The sequence below is a fragment of the Leptonychotes weddellii genome, chromosome 1 (assembly GCF_054177405.1).
Source record: "Leptonychotes weddellii isolate Sample4059 chromosome 1, ASM5417740v2, whole genome shotgun sequence".
Classification (NCBI taxonomy): Eukaryota; Metazoa; Chordata; class Mammalia; order Carnivora; family Phocidae; genus Leptonychotes; species Leptonychotes weddellii.
The window spans coordinates 191,082,815-191,089,207 of NC_138369.1; the positions used below are offsets into that span (position 1 = coordinate 191,082,815).

The 6,393-nt window shown below is 55.9% G+C and overlaps 1 protein-coding gene across 1 annotated transcript in view; it reads right to left on the reverse strand.

Annotated features, from left to right (window-relative positions):
- Window positions 1-6,393, reverse strand: part of POFUT2 (protein O-fucosyltransferase 2) — a 345,437-nt gene that overhangs the window by 33,752 nt on the left and 305,292 nt on the right. The window lies entirely within an intron of this gene.

The window sequence follows — 6,393 nt, forward strand, 5'->3', positions numbered from 1 at the left end:
ACATTAAAAAGACTGGCAACACTAAGTGTTGGCGCAGACAGAGAACAACTGGGAAGTCTCACACAGTGTGGATGGGAGCACAAAAGGGTTCCACCTACGTCTCCCCTAGGACTCAGCAACCCCACTCAAGTATTTCACTCAAGAAAATCAGAACATAAGCCCCCAGGAAGACTTGTAGAGAAATGTTCATGGCAACATTTTTTTTTTAAAGATTTATTTGAGAGAGAGAGCTCGAGTGAGCACACATGGGGGGAGCAGAGGGCGAGGGAGAAGCAGGCTCCCCGTGGAGCATGGAGCCCATGGGGGGGGTGGGCTCCATCCCAGAACCCTGGGATCAGGACCTGAGCCACAGGCAGATGCTTAACCAATTGACCACCCTAGCACCTTTATTATAACAGCAAAATGCTGCAAACAGCCCAGATGCCCAAGCACAGAAGGATGGGCTAACAGGTGCGGTCGTACAACAGAACAGTACCTAACCAGGAGAGGAAGTGCATCGTATGCAGAAGACACGGACGAATCTTAGGAACATTATGGGGGCCCATGGAAACTGACACAAAGACCAATCCTGCTGGATTCCCTGGACGCGCAGCCCTGGATCAACTCCTCTACGCTGGGAAAGGGGCAGCGGTGGCCTGAACCTTCGGGAGAGATGGGCACGTTCCAGCAGCTTGACAGGGGCCAGGGTGACACAGGTATCACTCACCCCACGGCACACCTAAGACCCTGCATTTCGTCGGACATAAAATTCATCTCGAAAGAGAAAGGAAGACACATGCTAACCTCTAGTTCGTGACAGGCGCAGTGAGGGCCTCACGAAGCCTAAGCGGAGGGTACGGGACGCCCCGTGGACAGAGGAGACCCAGCAGAACGTGAGGGGGACATCCCGAGGGGTGGGCATGCCGCGGAGCAGGGCGCGCACAGAGGGGCCTGGCGCCGTGAAGCGGCCGGGGTGCCAGTGGGTCTGACTCTCCTCCATTCCGCCAACCGAGTACAGCCCTGCTCTATTTCCAACACAGCGACAGCCTGGTCGTCACATGTTGCCCCGCAGCGGCCACCGCCGGACAGCCCCTCCCAGCGCCCCGGCGGTGTGCCGACGCCTCCCGCCAAGCGCTGCTCTCACAACACACCTGACTTAGCTCCGCGAAGGGAAGGAGAACGGACAAGCCGTGAAGCACCTCGACTTCTGCAAGCACCGCAGGGTCACGGTGGCCGACGACAGCAACCGGGCACTGGCGCCTGGGGCTCCGTCCCACTCTGTCCACCGAGGGGCCCGGAGGACAACACCTGGCCGTACAGGGGCCTTAGTTTCTAGACACCGTTCCCCTACCAAACGGAGCCAGGACTCCTGGGAGAAACAGCTGATCCTGGCACTGGGACAGAGAAAGGACAAGATGGGCCTCGGACAGACTACTGCGTCAGAGTGGCACCAACTTAGGGGTAAATGACAAAAGGACCAGATGCCCACGTGAAGGGGGTGGGGTCCTCCTTGCCAAATGGGGACAATGACAAATCAAAGTGACTGACAGTAATGAACTCTAACCTCTTGAATGGTCCAGGACTTCACCTGGACATGGAACAAACAGAGGGAAGGTCAAGCAGCCAAGGAGAAGCAATGGGTGAAGACCCGCCATTCTGCAATCACCTTGGTAAATCTGGACGCTGAGACCACTGTGCCCGTCTGTGAGGTGACAGGACACTTATGGTCTCAAAGCTCCTCCCCCCCCCAGTTCAATCACTTATGAAGAAGTAATCAAAGTACCACCATGATAAGGACAGGGCAATGGGACAAAATGCTGGCAGGTGCCCCCAGGGGTGCAGGGGGAAGGACGCAGCCACGTGTGGGTGAATCCTGTCCAAATGCACCAGAATCCAAGTTAGACAACACCAGACGAGACCAACCGAGGGGCCTTCCACAAACTTGTTTTCTGACAGCACAGGGAGGAGGTGTTCCAGATGAATGGAGCTGGACGTTACTGGGACGACTGGTGAAGAGAGCACAGAAACCCTCTGCTACGTCGTGGTGTTCGAGGAGCGCACCAATGCTAACCATCCAGACTTCGCTCGGTACAGCCCCAACTGTGATTAAGAACGCCCTCATCCTCGGGAGGCCCACCCTGAGGAATTTCGGGGCGCAGGGCCACAGACAACCAACTCTCAGACGGTTTGGTTAAAACAGTAACAAGCAGACATGGGGAGGGAGGGGCAAAGCAAACAGGAAGTGCTGGAGAACAGAGAGGCATCTGCAAGTTCACTGTGCTATTTATTCCTTCAACTTTTTGCAGCTCTGACATTTTTCTAAACAAAGAGGTAGGCAGGGAGCCACTGAAAATCTGCAGAGCTGCTGACACACCCACTCTCAAGTCCTTCTTGAAAAATTCTACAAGACAAGACGTACTTCTCATCAATCTGAACTGAGTGGCCACAGGGAGCGGGGCGGACAGGAACTTTTTCATGGGGATTTTTTTTTTTTCCTTTTTAAAGTCTTTTTGATAGCTGGACTCGTGTGAACTAAGCTCCACGATACACATCAAGCTCGTCCACCCCAGGGCCTCTGGACTAGAGAGCAAGAGTCCGTGGAGACCAGCCCTCCTCCTGCCCCCTCTGCCGCCAAGCACCGGGCAGCTGTCAACACAGGCGGAAGCCTCGGTTAGACAGCACTCCTGAAAACGGGGCAGCGCTGGGGAAAGGTTGCTCCATTCTCTCCCTCCAGAAACACCTTATCATCTGACCAACATACATTACCCACTTCCTCCTGCTTCAAAGACCGGGGCACAGAAAACCACACACTGATCGCCAGAGAGAAGTAAAAACTGCCCTCGTATTTGCCCAGTCTAACACTAAGTGTCCATATCCTGACTCTGGAAGTCCCAGGACTGGAAATCTCTGAGAGTCCATTTACCAATGATTAGAAAACTTGACGTATCGTTCCCTTTGAAAATTAAATGAAAAGACCAAAAGAAGAAGATCCTTGTGTTCGGATATGCCAGCCCGTGGCCCCTCGTCACATTGTGTCCTCGGGATTCAGGGGAGCCCATTCAGGACAGAGGACACGCACTAGCGCGTATAAAGAGATCTGTTTTGTAAAAGTAAAGAAATGAGGAAGCACACACTCACTGTGCATGTGTCACACCTCAGGCCAGAGGGCGGCGCCGGCCAGCCCCTCCGGGGACACCGTGCCCACTCTGCTCGGTGACAGAGCACTTACTTCACTAGCTTCACACGTGAAACAAGGGTGCAAAGTTCGTCAGACAAAAAGTCCCGCTCATCTTCCTATCTCAGTAGAAACAAAAGAGCGATGAGTGTTGTACAGCCCTTCCTTGATTTAGGATGGGTTACATTCCAAGAAACCCACTGTAGGTGGAAAACAGCCTATCAAAAATCCAGTTAATACACCTGGCCAACCTTAAACGTTCTGAGAACACTTCCGTTGGCCGACACCTGGGCAGAATCAGCTCGCACGTGGCCTGTCTTACGAGAGAGTGTTGAATAGCTCTGTAACTGACCGAATACTGTACCCAAAGTGACTGACAGAATGGCTGTGCGACCGCGGGGCTGCCCAGCCCCAGGACAGGACCGCACATCGCTAGCCTGGGCAAAGACCCACACCCCAAATTCCAAGCACTGGTTCTCCTGAATGCATGTCCCTTTCGCATCACCACGAAGAAGAAAAATCTTACGTCAAACCCGTGTAAGTCGGGGACCATCTGTATGCACAGATAACAGGCACCATCTGTATACATGCTGTAACCCCTTACAACAGGAGACGGGCAGGCGAGGAACAGCAAGCCCCCCTCCAAATCCAGTGCCCTTCGTGAGGAGCAGTCAGGGGGGGACCTGCACAGGCCACAACAGAGCTCTTTTGCATCCTTCAGGCAGCTGGTACTCAGGGTCATCCCCCCCCACCCCCGATGTACAGATGAGACTCTGGGACGGAGTCTTACCCCACACACAGGGCGGGCTCCACGGCCTGTGGAGGCCGCTGTGATTCCTGGAGCCTCCCTCGACAGATCTTCAGTGTGCCCTGGGTCCTGTGTCCCCACGCTCCCCCCGTGTCCCCAAACACATAGTAAGACATCAGAAACTGTTGGCCCGGGATTGCTGTGACAGTTAACTTACGTGTCAACCTGACTGGGCTACGGGAGGCGCAGGTAGCTGGTAAAACATTCCCGGGTGTTTCAGGGGATCGGCGTTCAAACTGGTAGACCGAATAAAGAATACTGCCCTCACCAATGCAAGGGCATCACCCAATCCATAGAGGGGCCCCAATGAACAAAAAAGGCAGAGGAATAGGGAATTTACTCTTTCTGCTGAAGCTGGGACACCTATTTTCTCCTGCCCTCAGACACTGGGTCCCGGGTGCTTCCAACATGGACTGAATTCCAGCAGCTTTCCTGGGACTCCAACCTGCAAACCGCAGGTCATGGGACTTCCCAGCCTCCACAATCACGTGAGCCAATCCTTCATAATACATCTCTTTCTCCACAGCTATAGATACCCTACGGGTTCTGTTTCTCTGAAGAACCCCAATACCCTTGCAAGGAAGACCAACATCATCAACAGTGTAGTCACATTCCTACAGTATGACAAGCAGCAAAACTCCCACACTGAGCACATACTCTGAATGGGGAGCGCTCACTGCTCCCACAGTGCCCCTCTCCGAGGAAAGGCAAACGCAGACCCCCAGGATACCTGGGGGATAAGCACCCTCACAGCACATCATTCCTCCCCTTTGAACTTGTTGCTGAGGAGAGAGACAGCAGCCCACTACCACCCACCAAGGAACTGGGTTGTATCCACCAGACAGAGGTAATTACTATGAGCCAAAGCAAAGGACAGGCAGCTTCCCACCGAATTACAGTGAGTGGAATGCCGTGCGGCCAAAGAAGCTGCTTTTCAGCTGAAATACCACAGCAACAGCTCTGGTCTAATTCCCTGAGGAGGAAACAAATTAAAGTCACCAAAGGACAGCCCACTCACGCAGGAGGGCCTCCGCACACCTCTCCGAACTCCAGGGCACTACGAGTAACAGAGGGGTCAATCAATCAGGGCCACTCCTGACACACCGCTGCAATTATGCACACATCCGCTAGCCACTGAGAGAGACAGAATTTTGGCATATTATCCATCTATTACGGTAAAAAAAGTCCCCACTCCACATCTGTGCTTACAACTCAATCCAGACCAAACCGTTCCCTACACAGTGCAGACAGCTGCCTCGGAAACGTCACACACACCCACACACTGGAAGTAAATTAGGAGAACAACAGTCATGCGCTGAAATAAACGTTCAGCAGGGTCACACAAGAAGGGTGCTTTGCTGGGCTAACAGAACTCAACAAAGCCTGGGCTAGCAGGAGTGGAGAAAAATACTGGCCCCGAGGCAATCCGACTGGTAAAGCCCTGGAACAGAGGTCATCAGGCTGCCTGATCTGCGGGAGGCTCCGCTGCTGATCACATGGGTACTCCACACAGGCAGCCAGCACATTTCTCAAACAGGCCCAACCCTGACACTCCCAGCTTCCCTGATCTTCCCCCAGGCCCAGAGGCTGAGTCTGAGGACTCCCTGCCCCCTCCACTGACCCACAGGAGGCCACTCTCCAGCAATACTGCCTTTCTGGAACCTTCTGACACATCAGCTTGGCCCTAGGTCATACACTTCCTTCTCGAGCCCTGTTCCTCGGTCAGTCCCCCAGAACTGTCTGTTGATCCCCAGGGTCCCAGCACCTGGCAGCACAGTGAGTGAGGACGCACGCCCACCGCAGGGCCGCTGAGTGCAGAAACAGAATCGGCTTCCTTCAAAGTCGCACGTCCCATGGCACTGTGCTTTCCTGCCTCCGCTGGGGCACGCGGTGACTGAAGGACTCCTTCCCGAGTGGAGTGGTGCCCCCTGCGCCGCACCAGTGCCCCCCCCCCCAATTCTCAAGGGGCCTGGCACCTGGACATCCGCTACCGACCCGCTGTGGGGCTCCAGCAGCTTCGAAGCTCTACTTCCAGGCTCGGAAGCTCCTCCAGAGAGAACCGCGGTGAGGCTGGGCCGAGTACTAAGCCAGGACAATCCTGCAGCCCCCGCCGACCCCGCCGCGAGGCTGAACCAAGACAAAGGGCGGACCCCTCCACCAGCCCAGAACACCGCGCCCCTTCCACCTAGCCGCCCCGCCCGGGACCCCGCGCCCGCGACAGCTCCCCGCCCGGTCCGGGATCCCGCGCCCCCCTCCACCCTCGCCCCGCCGAGGACCCCGCGCCCCCTCTCCCCCCGCCCCGCCGAGGACCCCGCGCCCCCTCCACCTCCTCCCTTCCCGGACCGGGACCCCACGGCCCCCTCCCCGCCCCCGCACCGCCGAGGACCCCGCGGACCCCTCCACCTCCCCGCCCCGCCCGAACCGGGACCCT